The 25489-nt window shown below is 37.0% G+C and overlaps 1 protein-coding gene across 3 annotated transcripts in view; it reads right to left on the minus strand.

Moving 5' to 3' along the window:
• Positions 1 to 25489, minus strand: part of TMEM117 (transmembrane protein 117) — a 390562-nt gene that overhangs the window by 97118 nt on the left and 267955 nt on the right. The gene's annotated exons all lie outside the window — the stretch shown is intronic.

Below are 25489 nucleotides of genomic sequence, written 5' to 3' on the forward strand. Positions count from 1 at the left end.
ATTTTCTCCTGTAAAAGTTTAAATAAAAGAAATGTCAAAACACTCTAATCTCTTTTTTCCCCTGGTGACGCTTTAATGTTAAAAATAGTTCACTAGAACATACACCATATGTCATCAGGGAAAAAGAAAATAATTTCTCATAAGTGAATGGAACTTCAGAATCAGCTGTACGAGCAACAAGTCTCTCACACTGCTGAAAGAAATAGAACAACCACTATTCAATGAGGCTGTGTCTGTTCATATATTATAGACAGTAACTGCCTGTAAGGTACCCAGAACTAATGCCAAATCAAAAATACAAACGCATATTTGTAAAAACCTAATGGAATGAACAGGGGGGTTCTTTCATGCTTTGGTGGGGTGTGCACTGTCTAGCATCCCACACTATGCCACAGATGCATTCTGTCTAAACCTACCTAATGTTTTGGTACCTAGTGAGTTGAATTGAAAGCTAAACCAAAATAAGAAAGTTCATTGGGGAAAGGTAATTACGTTTCCATCATAACAAAAAAGGAATATTCAAACTATTTTAATATATAATGCAATTTATTATTTATTTATTCTAATTTTATTGAGGCATAATTGACAAAAAGATTTATATACTTATGATATACAACATGATGTTTTAGGCATACACACACACAAATGACTACTGCAATCAAGCTAATTAACAAATTTATCACCTCAGTGCGTGTGTGTGTGTGTGTGTGTGTGTGTGTGTGGTGTGGTGACAACACTGAAGACTACTCTCTTAGCAAAGTTCAAGGATCCAAAATGACATCATTAACTATAGACACAGCTATACATTAGCCCTCCAAAACTCCTTCATTCTGTGTAACCAAAACTTTGCACCCTTGACCAGCATCTTCCCATTTCAGATTATATTTTATCTTTCCATAAAATATAAATAATCTCCAGGACTTCTGAATCTGCTTATTTTCAGCATACGGGATACAAATTATTCTAAAGAAGACTATGAAAACTGACAAAGTTACTACTGAACAGCAATGAGTTGAGAAATATTATGGCAGCAGAATTCTGGCTCAGCAGAAATACTTGTGCACAATATATATTTTATGTAAAACAGAAATATTTTCCAGTGGATCTCCTCTTTATTGTATGTGATATGTCTTTGTTCTGGGAAGAAAATGCAAAACAAAAAGTTTCTCCTATACAAAGTGTTCAATTTCATCAAGTAGAACCAGGGATCTGGGAGTCCAGTGGTTTCTAGGTGGGAGTACCTGCTTTGGGCAAGGAAAATTCTCATCGATATGCAGTATCTTGCCTTTCTACTCTTTACCTGAGTCACATGGTCTCTGAGTTAACTGACCTAGTACATGGGCTATTTGAGGACTTAATGAAGTAGCCTATGAATAAGCATCTGGTATGTAATATATATTTCATAAGTCCTTTCTTCCTTTATGTGACGAAAGGTTAACTAGGATGGATAGGGGTCATCTGCCAGGGCCAGCAGGGCTCCAGGTGCAGACCTGGCAAAGGGAGGAGACTAAAGCACAAGGCCGGGCTGTTTATCTAAATAATGTCCAGGTTAGAAACCCCTTTGAAACAGACTTAAAACAAAATTATTGTCATATACAGGGACTGGTGAAATCAATAGTCTGTAGAAAAATTGTGTATTTTTTAAGACAATAAAAATGCTTTAAGGGCATTGATTTTTTTAATAGAAACATTTATTTTATTATCCCAAATAATGCTATTTTTCAGAAGCAGAAGTCAAGTAAAATAAAAGCCCGGGTTATTTTATATATTTTAATTGTATCTGTAAATTTTTTTCAGGGTTTGTGACATCATACTAAATTCTAATGCATTCTATAACTACTGGCCATAACTTTTGGTATAAAATCCAAGAATGCATGGAAATATGAGGCAGTAAAATTCCACATTGTATAAATCTACATCAAATCCACATGAAATACCCATGTATTATTTATAAGTGTAATTTCACCTTGTGATTTGGATCAAATCATAAATAATGAGGTGAGGTCTAAAATGAATTTAGCTTTATTAAAATATGTGATTGCATATTTCTTCCCTTTCATATTTAAAAGGTTAAAACATGCCATTTTGGGTCCATATCTAATATACTATTATAAGTATAATAATGAGATTCTGTATATCTGATAAACATAGCTTTAAACGCTATAGGCTGAATGTAGTTGCAATTTAAAAAATACCTAAATGCAATTTTAAAAATTCAGGAAAAAATGTTCTTTTTAATATATATACACACATATATAGTTTGTTTTATATGTACATACGTGCATATATATAAAATTATATGTATATACTTATATATACATATATAAAGTTATATATAAATTTAGGTATATATAAACTATATATACATCTTTATATGTGTGTACATATGTGTGCATATATATATATTTTTTGAAATAAAGGTTTTCCAAACTTGCTAAACACAAATGGTGACCCTAACTAGGATTTCTAGTAATGCAAGTTGAGTTCTGAAGGCCTGATATAAATGACTGAATACAGAATGCCTTGGGGATCCGAGGCATCGTGTGGACTGGCTCTGTACATCAGGCGCTTAACAGCTCCCTTCACCAACGATCTGCAGGTATGAGAAGCATCCGGTAATACACCCTCATTCTGAAATACGAGAGGATTGCTTCTCAAAACTTATTTTCTACATTATCTCTAATGCTTATACAAAATTACAGAAAAGCACATAGTAGAGCGTAAAGTTTTCCTACAGCAATTCAATGGCTGATTTTCCTGCCATGTCCAAGTTTGTATGCCGCTTTTTCCCTGAACTTGTTAAGTTGGGGATATTTTTATCAGAAAACTTTAACATCCTTCAAAACCAGTATCTTAAACAGTTGTGTAATATTCCATAACACAAATGTATTAAACATATCTGATCTTATTAGACATTTAGTTGTTTTTAGATCCTAGTCAACATCTAGTACTTTCTTAAGATATGCTCCAAAAGCAGAATAATTACTGAGTCTAAGGACATAACTATTTTATGGGTGCTTTCTATACTATAAAGTTTATTTCTTATAAGGCTGATTCAGATTGTAATCCCCACCAGCGGTGCAGGAGAGTGTCTATTTTTATCTAGCCCAGTCAACATGTTTTTAAAAATCTAGGCCAATCTGACAGGTGAGAATGATACCCTGTGGTTTCCATTTGAATGTGCGTGATCAATAATGAAGTTGTTCACTTTATGTGTTTAGTAGTCATTTCTCTGTGTTTCTCTATCAACTTGTTTATTTTCATAGTTTTTCGTATTGATTAATTCTTTTATCTACTGAGAACAGTAATCCTTGGGCCAATACCAGAATGTGTTAATTTAAATAAATCAGGTCAAATATGCTCCCCCAACTCGCCCTATTCATTCATGTTTGATTACTCACTTGAAAATGTAATCATATTGCAATATATAAATGTATCAAACCAACATGTTGTCTTCCTCAAACTTATACAATGTTATATGTCAATTATATCCCCATTAAGAAAAGTTTAAAAATTTTCCCTTGCTTATTTCTCTCCTTGTTTTGACAGGTAATTTTATAACAAGTAGGAAGGTAGTAATGTTAGACACATACCATTCAAAACCATAGTTCAAAAATGCATTAGTTCTTAGACATTTGTGTTTCAAACATCAGTGATTTTTTTAAATTAGAGGCTCAGTATAGAGAGGATTGCTTTCTTTTGTCCTTCTCTCTCTCCTTCCCCTTCTTCTTCTTTTTTGTCATCTAAGCAATTAACTATCAAAAACAATAAACTCTTCCTTCATAATTTTTATTGTTCTCATTCTGTTGGAGAACAATGAATTTTTTTTTCCTGGACAAGGTGGGCCTAATATTTGTTTAATGCCTTGAAGCCTATTCTGTTTAAAAAACAAAAACAAAAATCCCTGGCATTTATGCTGAATTTTTGATGTGGATCAAGTTTAACAGGTGAAGGGGGAGGAAGGCCCTTTAGGCAAGGGCGGTGTTGCCGTGAGGGGCGCATGTGCAGCTGTGGACATGTGAGCAGATCATGGGTGAGCTGGTGTGTAAGTATGTGCAGAGATGGCAAACAGGAAACGGGGAGGTGAACCAGATGCTGTAAAGCCTTGAACACTATACAAAGAGGCTTGCTTTTTTCTTCACCCCTGTAAGAAAGGAGGCTGGAGGCAGGGGTCAGCGAGGGTGGAGTGGGGACTACCTCTGATAAGGGTATTAGCACTTAGAGAGTAAAGGTTCCTGAGTGATCTGACCCAATTAGTATTTTAAGAAGCTGATGCTGGATGGTTTACTTTGTACCTACTTGTTTGTGACTTTGAAATTTTGTTCTCGAATTAAATAGAGGTGAATGACTTTAATGCCATTTTCTTCAACCATCTATGACACTGAGTCACTAACTAAAAGAATAGTTAGGATTGCTAGTAGATTTCATGACAGCTAATAAGATTACCTGGGATTTCCAAATATGCTGTGGCCATGGTTATAAGTTAATTCAATATACAGTTTTAGAAGTCTCCCTTACATATAAGTGCATGAGCTGTAAAACATTTCCTTCGTGGCCAAACTACACTTGGCCTCATGCTGCTATCAAAGACGATTAAATGCCTCGTCTCAGGGGTGCTGAATCTCTCATCTTGTAACCACCCTTAGGGCTTCCTGAGTGTAAGAAAAGCATCCAACCCATGGCCTTATAGCCTTTAAATGCCAGTGTCCTGACAGAAGCTTTGCAAGCACGGTGCTTTCACAGCTCATAAATTGACCGTGACAGATCCATCAGTAACCACCTTTTAAATGCCTCTGCGGGATTTCAGGTTTCCATTTTAGAAGGCTTGTTTTCATTTTACATCCAGTGAAATTATGGTGATGCTTCAGCCTTTTCCTTTAATAATGTTGTAAATCTCTTTCAGAGATGAATGCCTGGGTGCGGTGGGGCATCCATCAGAGCTGCCAGTCACTCTGGAGTGCTGGCCCTCCCCCCGTTAGCACCACTGCCTCCCGGGATGCGAGTGCATGTGACGGGGAAGGCCTTGGGATGGCCGCCGGAGCAGTCATGTCACTGAGAGTCCTCTCAGAATCTTGACCCTTTCTGGACAGTTTGCCCATTATATGGATTCCAGTTATTGGATAATTCCTTTTCCTGCAGACGTAAGACCAGAGTTATAATTGAGCAAATCTGTCCAATGAGAGATTATCAATAGTATCCCACATATGTCTAAATACAACCCTCAAGAAAAACAAACTCCCAAAAAGCCTTTGTATATTAAATATTTTTACATTCTTTGTAGTTATAAAAAGACTAGAGCACAGAAGAAAATGCTGCCTTCTCACTCTGGGGCTTTTTTTTTTCGCAAAAAACTTTTTTATAGTCGATTGGCTCAGTAATATTATAATAGCTCCATTATTCATTAATGGCATAAAGTACAGGCAGCCACTACCATACAGACTTCTCTTTGTGAAAGAGAAAAGTAATGACCTGAAGATACAGATTACAGCAATAACATAAGTGAATTGTAATTTGAGGGCCTAAATACCACTGCTGCGAGCAGAAATGGGAGTTTGGCTGATGCCGATACTTTCAATTAAATGGGATGAAGAGTGTCTGACATACTCTTAACAGTGCCAAATGTGTTAATGAGGCAGTGTTGGGTACCTGAATGCAAACCCCAAACTCCCCTTCTCCCTCCTCTGCCTGTGCTTCTTGCGATGATTAAAAATAACCACTCTTTCTGAGGGACTGTCAGTCAAAGCTCGGTGCACAGTGAAGTATGTGCAGGCCCCAGAAATGTTTTTAGACCATCAAGCATCAGCTCACTGGAAGGTGCTGAATAAATTAAACCAAAAATACAAACCCCAGGTTGATGTGTTTGAACTTCTCAGCAAACATTCTTCATACATATTTAATTGCTCCATTGAGACTGTTACTATTTGGAGAGGTTTCAGGCATTATTTCCATTCCATTAGTAAGCTTGCAGGGTGTCTACTCCTTAACCCAAAATGATTGATTCCTTAAATGCCTTCCCACTTACTGACCTCAGTTCTAATTGAGTTTGTGTATAGATTCTTTAAAAAGTGTGTTTTCAGAAATTGTTCAAAATATATTGCTGTCACTTAAACTCCTCGTAGCAGGAGAAAATGGCACGTCTAAATGAAGACACTGAACGTCTTCTCTGACTGGGTTTTTAAAACATGGTGTGTAGCAAACTAAAGTTGCAGATGATGGAGAAGGAGCAGCTGAAGTAGATGTTTCAATGCAAAAGCACGCTGTCTTCTTTAAAAAGAGGAAAACATCGTGGATATGTTAATGTCTTACTCTGCTGGTTTCCTGCTCTCCTTCAGTGGTAAATGTATTTATTTAAGTAAGAAAATATAAGTTTCCTCTATTCTATTACAGAATGTTAAAACCCATAATTTCTTATTATTTAGCTCTACTCAAGAGGGAAAGTTAAATGTAGGATAAGATCTTTTGAAAACAGACTTAAAATGATAAAGTATACATTACCCTACTAGCAAAGTAAAACTTCTATCTTCCTACATAAGTTGTTAAGATAAAATGTAACTAATTAGTGCTAACTTAATGTGACTCAGCTTGAAAATTTGACCTTATAATTCTCACATTTATTCAACCCTTTGTTACCCTAAAGACTGTTATAAAAATTAAAATTCTTAAATCTCTAGCTAATATAGAATGAGTGAAAGCAGTCTCTACAATGCGATGCATTAATAATTATTTTGACTCCACACACACGGTGTTATATGAATGCTATGTACATTGCATATATAATGCATTTCTTTCAAATGGGCATTTCCCATCTGAGAATGTCACCTAATCTGGGATTATAGTAGCCTACTACAATGTAGTAGTATATAATGTACGACCATATAGTATCCTATTTTCCTGATCCTACTACTCATTTTTCTGATAGTCATTCTAATGTCCACCAGAAGTGTTCCCTTTAGTCCTCTTACTATAATATCCAGAGTTGTCAGCAGTACTTTCTAGTTTTCCCAAAATTGTTTGCTTTAAATAATTAAATTTAAAGAATAAATGAATTCATTCATACTTAGCATTTAATCTAATTTTTTAAAACCTGATAAATAGGTAAACTCTTAGATTATAATAAGGAACAAAATACCCTTCAGAGTCTCTTAGATGTAGCTTTCTGATGAATTGAGCCTGGCCTTAAGTCACACCGGATAATAACCTCGAAGCCCATTTCTGTACATTCTCTACATTCAGTAATGATATTAGGTCTACCCTGACCTAATTCTGATCACAACAGCATTGAAAAGGTAATGTACAAAAATATATGAGAAGGATTCAAAATCAGACACTGACACAAGAATATTAAGAACTTTTAATTTCTAAAGTTGTCTTTTGTTGATTGAAACAACGTGATTAGATAAGAACTGAGGAAAATGATAAAGTTACCAAAAATGGGATTTCTGTACCATATGTGGAACATATGGAACATAAGAAAAGCAAGGAAGGGATAGAGTCTAACTATGACTCCACAGAGGTTTTATAGACATATACATATAAAAAGCCTAGATCTAGGAAAAATGAAGCCCAGTGTTTGCCTTCTTCCACCTTCCCTCCCTCCTTTCTACCCTCCTTCCCATGAATGTTCACGGAGCGTTACCATGATGAGCAATTACATTAGTGTTTGCGATGCAAAAGCAACTTAAAGTCCCTCTCACTATGTCCTTATAGTCTGTGCATAGATACACCAAATAAACTGCTTCATTAAGTAATGTTTCACATCCTGCTTACATTCAGCATTTTTCAACTTTTCTTGTAAATGTGTATGTTGTAAAACATACACATTACTTCTTGTCTGTAATTTCTTCACCTTTATTTTTAAAGCAATGTAAATGTTTAAGCATGTTTCACTGGTAGGGTCAAACCCATGACCATATGTAAAGAATGACTTTCACGGCTGTTTCCTCTCAGGAGTCCATATATGTTTTCGGTGCCCTATTTACTACACAGCATTCTACATACCTCAGTGCTCGGAAAATGTCTGCAGATATCACTGTTTTGTTTATTATAGTTCCAATGCAGATATTTCTGTATATGTATATTTAAAATACATTAACTTATTTATATTTTTTATTGTTGTTCAATTACAGTTGTCCCCATTTCCCCCCCATTACTCTCCCCTGCCCTACCCACTCCCACCTCCCACATTCAATCCTCTCCCTGCTGTCCATGTCCATGGGTCCTTTATACATTTCCTTGACTTGACCCTTTCCCTTCTTTCCCCCATTATCCCCCCCTCCCCCATCTGGTCACTGTCAGTTTGTTCTTTATTTCCATGTCTCGGGTTCTATTTTGCTTGCATGTTTGTTTTGTTGATTAGGTTCCACTTGTCGGTGAGATCATATGGTATTTGTCTCTCATCTCATATTCACTTCACTTAGCATAAGGCTCTCCAGTTCCATCCATGCTGTTGTGAAGGGTAGGAGCTCCTTTCTTTCTGCTGCGTAGTGTTCCATTGTGTAAATGTACCACTGTTTTTTGATCCACTCATTTACTGATGGGCACTTAGACTGTTTCCAGCACTTGGGTATTGTAAATAACACTGCTATGAACATTGGGGTGAACAGGTGCTCTTGAATTGGTGTTTCAGGATTCTTAGGGTATAATCCCAATAGTGGAATTGCCAGGTCAAAAGACAGTTAACTTATTTTCAACTTGTTCTGTTTCATCTGCTCTCTGAAGTTATAGAATATTCATTATTTATTCAACAAGTATCTCTTAATATTTATTGAGTATTGTATACCATAAATTGTACTGGACAATGATTAAATAATCAAAAAACTGCTATAGTCCCTGCCTTAAAGGACTTGCCAACTAGTGGAGGTATATAAACAAATATAAATTACAATGCAGATTACAATTAACTAAAAAGTGCTGTAACAGGGAAGGAAGATATTCTGTGGAAGCAAGGAAAGCTATTTAAACAATACTCAAGTATCTAGGAAGACTTACTGAAGAAATGCTGTCTAAACCAAGTCTTAAAGAACAAGAAAAAAATTAAGCAGATGAAGAGTGAGTGTTCTAGGTAGATGTATTTTGAGAATTCAATGACAGGTAATAGGGAACTAGGAAATTCAGATCAAACATTTGCTGAAAACTAAAAAGGCTGGGTAACATATAAAACCAATATTCTTTAAAAGCACCAAAAAACTAACATGGTAGTGAAGAATTACTAAGATAAAATATAGAGGAAAGATATTCCAGAGAGGTGGGCCTTGCAATCAATGCTGGCTTTGCTTGGAAGAGGTCTGTTCATCAGTTCTGGCTGGAAAAGCTTGAGAAGTTTGTGATTCAGAATGAAAGCTTTGTCACTCACAGGGACTCCGATAAATCACCCCTGGCCTTAAATTGAAAACATGAATAGTACAACCTTAAGGCAGGGTGAACTATTAATACAGTAGCCCTTGCATGCACTCTCGGCCTGGCTTTATTACTTCATTCTGGGTAGTTAATGATACCTCAGACCTTGAACTTATATTGAGAAAGACATGAAGTACCCAGTAAAAGGAACAGAAACCTACTCTGAAGAAAGAAATCACCATCTTAAGCCTCAAATTATTCCTATAAAGCATTTTTCAAAAACAAAATGCCTATTATAGAGCCAGCGATGCCCAGGTATGCAAGGAAACAAGTTATTAAGAGTGAGAATCTATAGAAACAACATAAACGTTTGAAGTATTCAAATGTTAGAATTATCAGACATAGAACCTTAACTATCTTTACTATTTTCCAAGAAATGTGTCAAAAATAAATCCCAAGCTTTAAAATTACATGTGGGAACTAAAATCTTTAAAAATGACAGCAAATTAAAAAAAAGAAAAGGAAACTCTACAAGTAAAAATGAATGACTAAATTTAAGAACAGGATTAACAGGAGTTAAGGAGAGGACCAACGAACTAGAAACAGCCAAAAGAACCTATTAAGAACATAGCGTGGAGAGAGAAAATGCAGAGGGGAAAAAAAAAGGGGCAAATGTAAAAGATAGAAGATACAATGAGAAGGTTTAATCACGTACTTGGCAACCCAGATAGAGAAGTATAAGAGAACAGCACAGTGGCAATGTGTGAAAAAACAAGTAACATTAATAATAATAGAAATTAAGAAAGTTCTAAATTAAGAAGTGAAATCTGTCCACTGATTCAATAATCACAGGAAATCCCAAGCATGACATTACCATATTTTTCGGAATATAAGATGCACGGGACCATAAGATGCACCTGGGTTTTAGAGGAGGAAAATAGGGGGGAAAAAAAAAAACACGCTCCACCACCACACCCCACCCCCCCGCAGCAAACCAGGTAAGCTACATTCGGACTGTAAGATGCACCCCCATTTTCCTCCCAAATTTGGGGGGTGGGTCCTATAGTCTGAAAAATATGGTATATTTCAATCCACCTCTAGGCATATCACTGTAATAGAGAAAGAGGCCAAAAATAAAGAGGAGAGCTCGAAAGCAGCTACAGAGAAAGAACAGATTACCTTTACAGGAATCAGTTAAAGTAGCAGCCACATTCTTTTTTAAAAATTGTTTATTGTTATTAGATTAGAGTTGTCCCAACTTTTCCTCCTTTGCCCTCCTCTGCCCAGCCCACCCCCACTCCCACAGTCAATCTCCACTCTGTTGTCCATGCCCATGGGTCATTCATACGTGTTCTTTTCTAGCTCCTTCCCTTCTCTCCACCATTATCCCCCTCTCTCCTCCCCTCTGGTCACCTTCAGTCTGTTCCATGTTTCCATGCCTCTGGTTCTATTTTGCTTGTTAGTTTATATTTTGCTCACTAGATTCCTCTTATAGATGAGATCATATGTGAGTGGATCAAAAAACTGGGGCACATTTACACAATGGGATACTATGCAGCAGAAAGAAAGAAGGAACTCCTACCTTTAGCAACAGCCCCATTTTTAACATAAACCATGGAAACCACAAGGGAGCGAAATGAGGTATTTAAAGTGACATATGCGGTTTGATATAAATGCAAAAAGGAATTACAACCTAGAATTCTATAGTTAGCAAAATGTTCTTCAAGATTAAGGTAAAATTAGGCAATTTCAAACAGTAACTGGGGGATTTTGTAACTAACAGACCTTCACTTGAAGAAACAATGAAGAATTACTTCAGGCAGAACTAATGATGGGAAATGATATGAGGTGAAATGTAATAGATAAAGAAAAGAATAAAGAGAAAAGAAAATAAAGTTGGAGAAAAGTAAACATGTTAATATTAGATTTTAATAAAGATGTATTTCTTAAAGTTCTTACAGTAACACTAATAGAATTAAAGCGAGGCTTATTACTTTCATACTAATAGGGGAAAATGAATGAAATGATGGAATAATACTGATCCAAAAAAAGGCAAAAATGTAAAAATTAAAGGACAAACGTAGACAATAGATTTAAATCCAAATATATCAATATACATTAAATGTGCATGGACCAAACGCTCCTGTAAAAAGAGAAAGATTTCAGACTGTGCTTTTAAAAGTCTGTGTGAACTGACACAGGACACAGGGCATCTATAACAAAGGCGCTGCATGGCTGAAAGCAAACACATGAAGAAGAAGATACCCATGACGACAACAAAAGAACTGGTGTTTCTGCTTTAAAAAGCAGACTAGCAGCAAAAAGCATTTCCCCAAAAAAGGAAAATCACTACAAAATAACAACAGGTATAACAATTTTAATATTATATCTACCATCAAGATGACCTCAAAATATGAAAATAAATTGTTATTCCAAGAAAAAGAAATGGATCCCATAATTATTGAGAATTTTTAATGTAACTACATATAGCTCTTAGTAACTGAATCAAGCAGACAAAAGAAATCAGTAAAAATGTAAAAGAATTTAATACAATTAATAAAGTTGACCTAGAGGACATATAGAGAACTATGTACCTCCAAAATACAGAATACACATTTTTTTAACACATCAGAAGATTTCTAAAAAGTGATCATATACAAATGGTTTTAAAATATGCCTTGAGAAATTTCAAAATGTTGAAGCTACCCAAACTACACACACTGGTCAAAATTCGATTATGCTAGAAAAAGATAACTAAAAATTACTGGTATGTCCCCAAATTAATACTTAAGTAGATGTATATTAGAAAAGATGTGAGCCTGTGAAGTGATTATAGAGAGCCCAGAAATAAACCCATACCTTTATAGTCAATTAATACTTGACAGAGGAAGCAAGCACATGCAATGGGCTAAAGACAGTTTATTTAATAAATGGTGTTAGGAAAATTGACAGATACATGCAGAAAAATGAAACTAGACCACCTTCTTATACCACACATAAGAATAAATTCAAAATGGATCAAACATAAGACCCGAAACCATAAAAATCGCAGAAGAAAACATAAGCAGCAAAATTTCAGACATTGCTTGTAGCAATATTTCATTGGATATATCTCCGCAGGTAAGGAAATGAAATGAAACACAAAAACAAATGGGACTACATCAAACTAAAGAGTTTTGCACAGCAAAGGAAAACATCAACCAAATAAAAAGACAATCCACAGAATGGGGAAACATATTCACTGACACATCTGATAAGGGGTTAATATCCAAAATTTGTGGATACAAATCTCAACACCAAAACAATCCAAACAACCCAATTGAAAAATGGGCAAAGGACCTGAATAGGCCCTTCTCCAAAGAGGACAAACTGATGGCCAATAGACATATGAAAAGATGTTCAACATCACTAATTATCAGAGAAATGCAAATACAAACCACAATGTGATACCATCTCACACCTGTCAGAATGGCTATCTTTGATAAATCAACAAAAAACAAGTGCTGGCGAGGATGTGAAGAAAGAGGAACACTTTTGCACTGTTGGACAGAATGCAGACTGGTGCAGCCACTGTGGAAAGCAGTATGGAGATACCTCAAAAAATTAAAAAATGGATCTGCCTTTTGACCCAGCAATCCCACCTGTGGGAATAGATCTGAAAGAACCCAAACCACTAATTCAAAAGAATATAAGCACCCCTATGTCCATTGGCATTTACAATCACAGGGATCTGGAGGTAGCCCAAGTGCCCATCAGTAGCTGAGTGGATAAAACAACTGTGGGACATTTACACAGTGGAATACTACTTGGCCAAAAAAAAGAAGAAAAAATTTACTCTTTGTGACAGTATGGATGGACCTGGAGAACATTACACATAAGCCAATCAGAGAAAGCCAAATACCATATGATTTCCCTCATACGTAGAATCTAATGAACAAAGAAACCATCAATGTAATATTTCAATATTAGAAAAACAATTAAGGCTTTCATAGAAACAGCAGAAATAAAAAGTATAAAAGCTCAGGAGAAATTAATAGATATTAGCAAAGAATGAGTAATAAAGAAAGAAATGTCCATAAAAGAACTAAAAGATGCAATATCTCTGGCTTTAAAGATGGAAGACAACTGTGAGACAAGGAATGTGGGTGGCATCTGGAAAATGGAAAAAAAAAAAGAAAGAAAGAGATTCTTCCTGGAGCCTCCAGAAAGGCATGAAGTCCCATCAACTTTGGTTTTACAGCCTAGGGAGACTATGTCAAACTGTACAGCTTCAGAATTGTTTAAGGTAACACACAGGTATTCTTTAAGTCACAAGTTTGTGGCAATGTATTATTTCAGTAATAGAAGAAAAATACAATATACATGTACTAAAATTATTTTTAATGCATAAGAATGAATTAGCACAAAATTCAGAATCATAGATTATACTCAGAGATTTCTGATATACTTGGAAATGTTTTAAAATGTCTCAAAATAACAAATATATGTTACTTTTATTACTGTGCATACATTCTTAAATGATAATTAAGTTTTAATTCAAAATATTAGAAAAAGAAAGAGCAAAAAATGTAGAAAATAAGGGAAAAAGCAGGACTTACTAAAAATACAATTAAAAAATTAACAAAGACTGAGGTAGTTCTCTAAAAAGACTAATTAATGTTGAGAAACCATAAAGAATGATAAAGAAACAAAGAGGCACACTCACTAATATCGGGAATGAAAAGGGGGCGATGGCCGCAACCCTGCAGGCCTTACAGACACCAAGCGAAGGCTGAGTATGAGTTGATGGCAACAAATCTGAAAATGCTGACAACACTGGGAACATCTTGAGAAAGGTATTATTTATCAAAACCAAGGGGCACAAATTAAAATGTGACTGTAAATCATCCTTAACAATAAAAGAAAATGAATTATTCATAAAGAAAATATCCTCACAGAAAAACTTGAGACCCAAATGTCTTCATTGACTTTTGTCAAATATTCAAGAAGTAATTCCAGTTTCATACTAACACTTCCCGGGAACAGAGAAAACATGTACACAGAGGGACAGGGTAAGAAAAGAAAAACACCGGCCAATATTACACAGGAGCGTAGATGTAGAAACTCCAAAGGAATATTAGCAATTAAATCCAGCAACATATGAAAAATGAAATACAAAATTACTAAATTGTGTTTATGCCAGATTATGCAGGTTATTTTAATATTAACAAATTAATCAAGATGTAATGTTCAAAAAAGCACTTATAAAAATAACAAAAACTTGGAAGCACACCAAGTGTTCTTCAAAGTGAAAATGAACAAATACAATGTGTCATATTCACACAACAGAATTTTACTCAGTAGACAAAACAAATAAATTATACACACCTGAAATACTCTAAATACGAGAGCAATATAATATTATGTGGAAAAAGTAAATGCCACCATGATACCTTTTTCATAAAAAAAGACATTAAAATATTTTAAAAAGTAAAATATTTCAGAATTCTATTTGCTGGGGTAGGCAAGGACTGAGATGGAAGCAGGCTATGTAGATAAAGGTCCATAGAGCTATTGCTTTGCATGTGGTGTTACACAGACTTAATGTATTACTAAAAATAGTTCACTAAAATAATTAAGTGAATATGCAATGTGAGCCTGAATGAACTAGAAATGAGATAGTGTCCTCAATAAAATATTATGATTAATCTAATTCTGTGTACCTGAGGTTCAAATAAACTTTCAAGAAAAAGAACATAAGAAAATCAACCAATGTAATTGACTACAGTAACTGGACTGTATATGATCATATGGTTATCTCCACAGATGCAGAAAATCATTTATTAAATTCAACACACATATACAATATAATTCTAAGCAAACTAAGAATCAAAAGAAAATTTATTAAGCTCATAAAGGCACACTGCAAATAAACCCACGGCAAATATCACACTTACTAATGACATCATCAGACACAACTCTGCTCTTCTCACTTCTACGCAGGAGTTGTACTGGGGTTTTAGACACCACAGTAAGGCAAGAGAGACATACCAAAAGGCACAAGGACTAAAAAAGTAAAAGCAAAACTGTCATTTATAGGAGATATGATTAGTAATAAAGCCCCCACATAAATCACATTTGAATCATTAAAAATTACTAAGAGAATTTAGCAAGCTTGTTAGACACAAGATCATTATATAAAATCTAGTTTTATTCTTATCTGCTGGCAAGAGTTAGAAAATTATTTTAAAAGATGAATTTATAATAATATCCAAAAATATGAAGTCCCTATTGGGAACATTATATAATTTATTAAGAGCATTAAAGAAGATCTAAATAAAGGGAAATGTATCTGTGGTCAGAACTGGAAAATTCTAAAATTCTAAAATTATTGAAAGGTGAATTCTTCACATTGGCTCATAGTTTCATTGAAACTACAATCAAAAATCCCAATTTTGTTCGGGAAGTGGACAGGTTGATATAACTAGAGATACTCACTAAAGCATGTAAACATAAACATAGTTGTGAGAAAAGGAAAACATAGAGCATGAGTATAGAATTGTGAAAGAGGAAGCACTAACCCATACTGTTGAGCAATTCATGTGCAATTGGCAAAACTATAAAGAAAGGCAAGGACTCGATCACTATAAAGTCCAAATAGTGGTTCACTTGGGCACACAGGGAGGAAGGTAAGGAGGGTGCAAAATAAAAGAGACATTCAGGATCTCTCACATGTCAGTGATGCTCTATTTCTTGACTTAAGGGAGGATACACAGGTGTTCACTTTATAATTACTCATTACATGATACTTAGGTTTAAGTCTTTTTTTTTCCTCTGTTTTATTTCACGGTTAAAACAGTTTTAGTGCTCCAGGCAGAAGGGATAAAAATGTGTAAAAATCCAAAGCCAAGGGGTAATGTCAAGCCGTCTAGGAATTAAGAGACATTGGTTATGACTGGAATGAAGAGTGCCAAGGGAGTGGCAGGTGGGAAGTGACAAGGGATGAAGCTAAAGAGCCAAGCAGGTTTCATGATATCAGCTTTGAAATCCTAGTACCATTTTTGTAAGTTCTTAAAAGCCATCTTAAGGAGGAGTCTCCCCCTTAGACTCCTCCTCCATCTTAAGGGGGAGTCTAAGTTTAGACTTTAGACTTTAGTCTTTAAAGTCTAAAGACTTTAAACAGGGCCGATAATTTTATTCTGGCAATTGAGTGAAGACTAAGTTAAAAGGGGGCAACAGCATAGGCAGGAAGGTAGGTAGGTGTGGTGGTATTTCCGGAGAAAGAGGGTGATAACCTGACCTGGGGAAATGGAGGCGAGGAGAGCAAATAAGTCAGATCGCATAGTTACGAACAGGAAGAATTGTCAGGCATTGATGAACTATTGCTCGTGATATTTCTGATGAACAGAAAATGACACTGACTTGATGGGAGCGCCCTTCTGAAACACAGGGCGGGGAGGAGCTAGAGAGGGAAAGGGTGGGAGGTAAAGAGAGGAGGGGAAAGCAGTGAGGAGGAAAGAGAAGAATGAAGGGGAAAATATTGAGTTCTCTTTGGGACTCTCTGGGACATTCAAGATGAGATGTCTAGTAAACAACACAGCTTTATCATCCACTTGGTACATATTTATTGAGTGTGTGCAATTCTGGGGACCCAGACCACAAGGCTGAAACAACAGAGACCCTGCCCATACGAACACTGTCATAAATCCTAAGCTCAGTGAAAGCCAGGGGCGAGAGAGAAAGCTGGGGGCCATTATTTGTTTCTACAATTCATATTTTTGGAACATAAAAATCATTTGTGTATAGCAGTAAATATTTCTATAAAATCATAGCATGTGATTCAGTAAACTGGATAAAAAGCAAGCTGAAAGAATAGATATTTGGGTAGGGCAAGGCAGCATAGTTAATTTTTCAACCAAGCTAACTTGATTGCTAGTCAAAAGCGGGGAACAGGTGTCAGCTCCTCCATTCACTAACCACACCGTATGGGGCAAGTCATGGACTGCTCTCAGGCTAGGTAGTCTCACTGCAAAGAGGCGATGTGCCAATTAAGTGAGGTAGTATAAAGACACCTTGCTCAGGTCCTAATAGAGGCTTGACGCTGAATCTGAACCTGAAGTGAGGATAATAGGGTGTTTTGGGTAATGTACAGGAAAGCAGGCCATTAGCATCAGGAATATGACTGCTGAGTTAAGTAGCTCACAAAATTGAATAATGGAAGATTTTCACAATGTAAAATTAGTTTGGCTTATGTTATTTTTTATAAGTAAATATTTCCAGTGATTTTTGTGTTGAATATGGCTGTATGTTAAAAGTATTGGAATAAAGAGTAACATATTGCCCCAAAAGCCTATGCATCTAATCTGTTTTCTTCCAATGTAGTTAAGTTAAAGCTAACACATGTTAAGTGTTACAGCTTAATTACAGTTCCCAAAGGATATTTTAAACAGTGGGACTGCTGGAAACATGAGCATATGTATTGTCTCTATTACAAGGCAAGGAGGCTAATGTGAGGAAAAGGCTCCCACAGATTAGAGTGACTCAAGAGATGATTTCTAGGAAAAAAGTGAGGGGGGAAGAGAATCTAGAAGTGAGTTGCTCCAGAATCCCTAGGCAGAAGGCGTCAACTGCGCTGCGCCCCCTTCCCTGGCACAGTACACCCCCCTGCACCCCATGACACATGGCCTTGTCTGATAACTATGTATCAGGAGCTGTGACCATGTCTCAGCCACTGGGTGGTCATGCTTGTGTGACTCTCCCTATATATATGGGGTTTGGGTTTGGGGTTTTATTTGGAATTAATTTGCCTAAGGTAAAGTGGTCTTAATTTTCAGAATACTTCATTAATTTCTCCAATATGATCCTTACTTGGCATCTCGACTTAACATTTAATGTTTCATTGCTCAGATCAGAAACTTTGGAAGCCACACCTCTTCCCCCCCTTTCTTTCTCTGACACCAGCCTATTGACAATTCGGGTGTTTAATAGATACCTGTCCAAACAGATATCTTGATTCTCATCTCCAAACTGCTCCTCTGCTAACTTTCCATCTCTAAATGGTGTCATCGTCCACCCAGGTGCTCAAGGCCACAAGTTACAAGTCATCTTTGACTCATCTCTGTTACTCCTGCATCTATTTTCCCTCTAAGACATAATTCTGAGTCCATCTGTCCCATTTTGGTCCATGCCGACTTCATGTCCTGCCCAGATCACTGTTTTTCATACTATCTTCCTGCAACCCATTCTCCACACAGTAACTGGAGTGATTATTTTTAAAAACTGGCTAAATTTTCACAGTGGCTTCCTGCTATACTCCTTAGGGTGACTCCAACTTACTTCCTCTTGGACCCACTTCATTTCAAATGACTCCCCCAACTTTTTCACTTCCTGTGAGTCACACTGTCTTTCTATTCTTGGAAAAGGCCAAGCTTCTTCCTACATAAGGGCTTTTGTATTAACCATTTCCTCTGCGTGGGATGCTCTCATAGATCTCCTGGTACCTGGTTTCTTCCTGTCATTCAGGTCCCTGATTGATCATCCATGGGGATTTCACTGGCCACACAACTGAAAGTAGTATCTTTGGGTCACCTCTCTGCTTTATCCTCTTTATGGCACAAATCATTATTGGCTTTCACCGTTGGCCTGCCATACCCATGGGTTCTGCTTCCATGGTTTCAACCAACTGCACAGAAACATTTTTTTAAAATGTTGTTGCTCATATGTTCTATGTAGTTAGGCCTACAATGGCTGAGACTATACTGAACATGTATAGACATTTTTTCTTCATCATTCCCTAAATGATACAGCATAATAATCATTTATATAGCACTTACATTGTAGGAGGTATTATAAGTAATTTAGAGATGATTTAAAGTATATAGGAGGATGTGCATAGGTTATATGCAAATACTATGCCATATTATAATAAGGGACTTAAGCATCTGTGGATTTTGATACCTATGTTGGGCCCTGGAGCCAATCCCCCTTGATATCAGGGAGGACAGAAATTAATTAACTAATTAATTGGTGTGTTGGTTTTTGTCTGTATAATCCCACTAGAATACCAACTTCAGGTCCTAACAGCAGGTACCTTATCTAGTTTTGCTCATATATGTTCAGTGTACAAAACAGTAACTGAAATACAACAAGTAATAAGTAACTGCTTGTCAAATGAACAAATAACATCTTCATATCCAAAACCTCAGAAAATCCTGTGTTTTCCTTCCAAAACATATATGGAATCAATCTATAGCTTCCCATCTCGTCTGCTTTTCCAACAGTCCAACCCACTAACACCTCTCTCAAGGGTGCCTGCAATATCCTCTTGATTGGCCTCCTTGCTTCCCTCAGCAGCCAGAGCAATCTCGGAAAATGTAAATGAAGTCCTATCACACATCTGTTTAAAACCATCCGTAGCTTTCCAGTTCCATTAGAACAAAATCTCAACACCTAAGATGAGCTTGCCTCTCACTGCCTGCCCATATCGCTCCCTCCCCACCCTAACTTCCCTGTTTTGTGTCTCTTCCTAACCTTATTTGTCAATTAAAATTTCTGGACTTCAGATTATTCAGTTTTAAAAATGGTATCTCCGGAAAGGCAGAAGTAGTTCCATAAACAGTACTGGACCCCTGCCGAGTTCCAGGAACTCCGCTGGGCCCTGGGAACAGGTAGACGAACAGGCTTGGTGTCTGCCTTTGAGGAGATGGTCACACAAGCACACAACCACAGGACAGTGCAGAGAAAGCTGCACGGGGAGCGCCGAGTGATGTGAGATCAAACAGCGTTGAATCCCCCGGCAGACTCCAGGAAGGCTTCACAGAAGAGCACACAACGCTCGCAAAGGGCCTGTATAGACTGCAGAGCACGCTGGAAATGCAAAGTATGTAAAACAGTATTACTGCTCAGATGCAGAAGTAACAATGAGGCTCGTTATCGGTTAAGTGTGCTCTATCTTAACACAAGATTAGACGGGACGAGCTGTTTGTATAAACTGAATTTTCTAGCTAACTGGAAAACCCATTTTGTTTTCACTTGCAAATATGTCTAAAATCGAATAATCCGTTCCTTGCTTTGGTAAGTGTGATAGACTAAACGTGATTGAATATTTCTTTCATGACTGCAAATAATAAAGTGCCGCAGGGTCATGTTTCTGCAGATCAACTGCGGCTGTGACTCTGAAATGCAAATATTGAATATGTGGGAGACTGGGCACAGCATGTAATGAGCCACAGGCATCCAGGCCCTGGGTTGTTTTGTGTTATTTAACTATCGTTTTTTTAAAACACTAATTGGGGGTTAGAATTAGTTGGGCTGATTGTTAGTGTATTTCCGTTACACACGGGCATTAGTGTGCTAGCGCTGCCTTTACAAAATACCACAGACTTAAAGCACAGAAATTTATTTTCTTTCAATTCTGCACGCTAGAAGTTTGAGTTCAAGGTGTTGGCAGAGTTGATTTCTTCTGAGGCCTCTCTGCCTTGTATATCTTTTCTCTGGGTCTTCATACGGTTTTTCTTCTGTGTCTGTCTGTCTGTCTTAATGTCCTATTCTAATAAGGACACTGATCATGTTAGATTGTGGCCTACCCTACTGACCTCGTTTTAACTTAATTACATTTTCAATGACCTTATCTCCAAATGCAGTCATATTTTGAGGTACTAGGGGTGAGGACTTTAACATATGAATTTTGGGGGATATATCTAGCCCCTGGCAATGAGTATATGATACATGTATTGCATATTACACATATATAATATGACATATATTGATCTCTATATAGGTGGAAATAAAGGTATAGATAGATAGAGGCATATCGAGTTTGTTTGTTTGTTTGTTTGCTTATTTCACTGAGTTACAAGTGAGCTAAACTCTCCTTACTTCAGAGTAGAAGAAACTTGATGATACTGAACTACTGAACCCAGGGAATATGCTGGTTGTATATTATACCTTTTAGAAAAAAATGATTCGTTCTACTTATACTATTTTAAGGGCCTTTCCAATGACCTCTGCCCCACATATCCCATTCTTACCCAGAAAGAGAGCCAGCTGCCCAGTCTGATGCCCAAGCACAAGGAGAAGTGGCCACGGTGCCTAAACACGCTGTGCAGCAGGTGAAATAAGGACCACTTTAAATCAACCCTGAGAGTAGTTCTGCCTGACTCTATGTAACCGCGGCATTTCCCCCGAAGTATAAAACTGATTCTCATAGGGGACTACATTTCTTTTCCTGCTTCTTTCATTAAACGTTTAGAGCACCATGTAAACATAAAATCTATAAGCAGCATGATGAGGTCAACTGAACATAACTATGAGTCTTTAAAGCTTTTTTTAATGACATTAGATAAACCAGAGTTTCTTCCTGTATATATAATAGGGAGAAGTTGTGTGATACATATATCATTTAAATTTATTTTAAGTTTTCTATTTTATTTTATTTTATTTTTATATCAAAGTTGACATACATTTATTATTGCCAGGTGTGTGACAGATTAGACATTCTATTATATATAAAGTAATCACCCTCATAAGTCTAGTATCCATCTGACACCTTAACACATGCATGCTAATATATTTAAAACACCAACCTTAGCAGAGAGAGTCTCAGACATATTAGTACCCTTCCTCCATCCCTTAATCCAGTCTAGTAAGTAACCCATTGTGAGCAAAACTTCGTTAAAGAATATTCCTACAGTGCAGAAAATCAGGGGAGCTTAACTGGAGTCTTCTGCAGCTACAGTGGATTTACACCAAGCAATGAATACTCTGTGTCCAATTCATTCATCTCAAAGACTTGCATTGGATGCTGTGATATTTTGTATAGAAAAAGTATACTGTGGTAAAGTCATTAGTGAAGATATTTGCATACTAAATTTGCTTTATTTGGAAAAGTAAAGTATCTGCATATAATGTAGGTATAAAAATTTGAATTCAGCTAAAGATTATACACACACATGCATCTTATGTTAAAAGGAAAAAAATCAGCTCATTTATTTACAGGGGAAAAAAAGCATACTAAATTGCCTTTGACAGTTTCAACCTTGGCAACATTCTGTTCTTTTAATTCCAGCAACTGTACCATTGTGCTACCCTTGCAATGTAACTCGGGTAATTCAAATGTACATCATGCAAATTTTAATGTAGTTTCATGGCAGCTTTTTGGCCTATCATTTCCTCCCTGATACTCACATTTCATTTAATTAAGTACTAAGTTACTTCATGGTATGTTATAAGATCATCTCAGCCAGCTGGATTTCAGAAGTGTGAGGAGAAACCTAACAGTGATGTGTTCTTTCTCAATTGGAAAAAACATACTTTGATATATAGTCTTTTCCTTTTCCTACCCCAAATTTACCACTCCACACAAAGACACATGAAAATACTGTACTAAGAAAATGCAGCATGTAATGTTTCCACATTACAAACCTGCAAATATGAATCCATCGTGCCTAACTCAGAGCAGTGGACACAGCTTTCCTATCCCTTATGGCAGCGGAGAGGATGGAAGCCCCATGCTGTGGGTGGCCGCCTTGCCTCCGGCTTCCAGAGACTTCCTTGGGGAGAAGGGCTAAGCGGAGGACTGAGGAAGACTGAAAGGTGCTGGCCTGGGGAGATCAAAGCCATGGTAATTTTTTGCCATTTTTTCATTTGCCCAGTGATGACAGCTGCCAAGCACTGATAGATCATAGGGAACTGCATTGCCTCTGGCATGGTTTGTCACTAAAACCGTGTTCAGAAGCAAGACTAGGTTCACAGACAAAGGGACTGGAGGATCACACTGTCATGTGGGGTTCTGGGGGCAAAATGAAGCTCCAATTACTTCCAAATTCTACTTTACATGCTTTCTAATACTTCAAATTTTGCCAAAGATATGTTTCTTTTAGATTAAGACTTTGTTAAAAAATATATACTTTAAAGACGCATACTCATTCCTGGCTCCCCTTTGTACTGGACTTGTTACATATAAAGGAGGTTGAAAAGGGTTATTAATGTAAATGTAGATTTGAGGTAGAACAAAGAGTCTAATTTAGAGTGTACTTTGTGGGTCCTAAGGAAGACTTATAATAATTGAAATTGGTAAAGTAAGATTGACATATAAATATACAGATAAAAGGGTCTTGGAAGGATCATTAATGAAAGTGTCATGAACAAGGATTACCATCCATTCAATATGTTTGTGTGAATGTATGTTCAAGTGTATGTATGTCTGGGTTTACAGGCATTTGTGTGTGCACAGGATGTGTGTATATGTGTGTGTGTGGTGTGTGTGTATAAGAGAGTCAGGGCAGAGGCAGATGAACATGGAATAGAAATGAGGTTAAAGGTCTCTTCCTTCAGGAAGAAGGGAACCTATTAGGGTTAGGGTGGGGTAAGGAGTGGTAGAACATTCACGCATAAAGATGAAAACACCAAGCTTTGTAAATAATACTGTTTTCTGTGAAATTCAGGCTCTTCCACAGGATCGTGAGAAAAGCATCCCAAGGACTATGTGTGGGAGATTGGGATGCTGCAAGGTTTCTCCAGGTATAAATCCGCCCCTGGGTTTCCAATGTTCCGTCTCCCTTCATCCCAACATGGAAAAAGTCCAACTCCGTCCTCAGCAAGGCCAAAGCAAAGGCCAGCATCCAGAGTGTCTGCTTCATATTAAAGCCCATGCAGTCTGCCATGAGCCCTGACAGCTGCTAGACCTGAAAGGTCGTGTGCTCCCAGGTGAGAGAGAACACACAAACACACGGGGTGGGTGCAGGTCAGAGAGAGAGAGAGAGAGATTCTTTGTTCCCCTGGGATTATATTAGCTTGGGTTTGGGGTAGACTCAGTGTTTTTTCAAAATAATCAATCAACTTCCCAAGCTTTTGTGGGCTTGTTATAGGCCCACCCCTTAGTTAGCCTGACAGATCTCTATGGTCAAGCATTTTCCCCAGTGCCCTTCAACAATCTGGTATGGTTCCAGAAAGGAGAAGGGAGGAGTCTCGATCCCCTTGGCAGAGCAATGCTGTGATCCCCTGGGGTGTGAAGCTCTAGCTTCCTGGTGAAGCGAAGAGGCATATGCTCCCCAGTTTATTAAACTCAATGTCTAATTTCCTTTGCTCTCCTTCTTATTAATAACTAGTAAACTACCTACAGTAACAGTACAATGTTAGTAAGATGTGGGGGAGCTATGGATGGACAGCCCCAGGTGGTGGCTCACATCTTCCGAAGTCCTCATTTGCTGGAAGGACCCAGCTCATTGGCACAGTGAGGCAGATGATCACACTTTGCAAAGGCTTCTCTTGGCATTTTGAATATTTTTGTTTATTGTGGACCTGCATTTACGTTTTCGCTTTGTCACCAAGTGAGCTTGTGTGAGTTACAGTTTGTTGAATTAGTTAATTAAGGTGAAACCTCAGTGTGGATGGTAGGAGGCAGGACCCTAAAACTTGTAGAAAACTCATGATTTATGAAGAAGGAACTGCTTTGGATTAAAAAGTGTGTGGCATATTCTTAGCAAAGGAAGTGCCAACTTGGGGAAAGGTAGAATATTTTTAATACCCTTTGATGTAAAACCACATATAAAAATAAGTTTTAACTTTGGCAGTAAGAATCAGCCTCCATCAAACATGCATGTAAACTTAAGGATCCAAATGACTGTGATACCACCATGAAGAGAGCATATTGATGGTGGAGGCTGAGTGGACTTTCACACAACAGAAAGGCCCAAGACGTCTATGGAAATGCTGGCATTATAATGCTGAAATAAGGGGAACTTAGTATAAAGAAATTCATACAGAGTCACCAAGGGACTGAGGATTATAAGAAAGTTAAAGGGGATTTTTCAAATTCTTGGCTTATGATTTTTCTTACTGTGGTGCACCCTTCATAGCTTCAGCATCTTTCTGTTCACAACCACCATAATACATGATTTACAGCATGCAGAATTCTGAAAAGATTTATATTCTTAGAAAGCCTCCTATAGGGCATTATAGCATTACTTGTATGTAAGACTAGGGCAGAGAAATAATGAGGATTATATTTTGGGAATATTAAGCCAATATATTTTATTCATTGCTAATTCCTAGTTTCTGATATCTCAGAACTCCTCTATCAAGAGGGCTGGCTGACCTGAACACAGGAGTGAAGATAACACAGGATGGAAACAATATAAGAAAAATTCCTACCCATGGCAATGGGGTGAATGGG

The sequence above is a fragment of the Desmodus rotundus genome, chromosome 3, assembly GCF_022682495.2.
Source record: "Desmodus rotundus isolate HL8 chromosome 3, HLdesRot8A.1, whole genome shotgun sequence".
Classification (NCBI taxonomy): domain Eukaryota; kingdom Metazoa; phylum Chordata; class Mammalia; order Chiroptera; family Phyllostomidae; genus Desmodus; species Desmodus rotundus.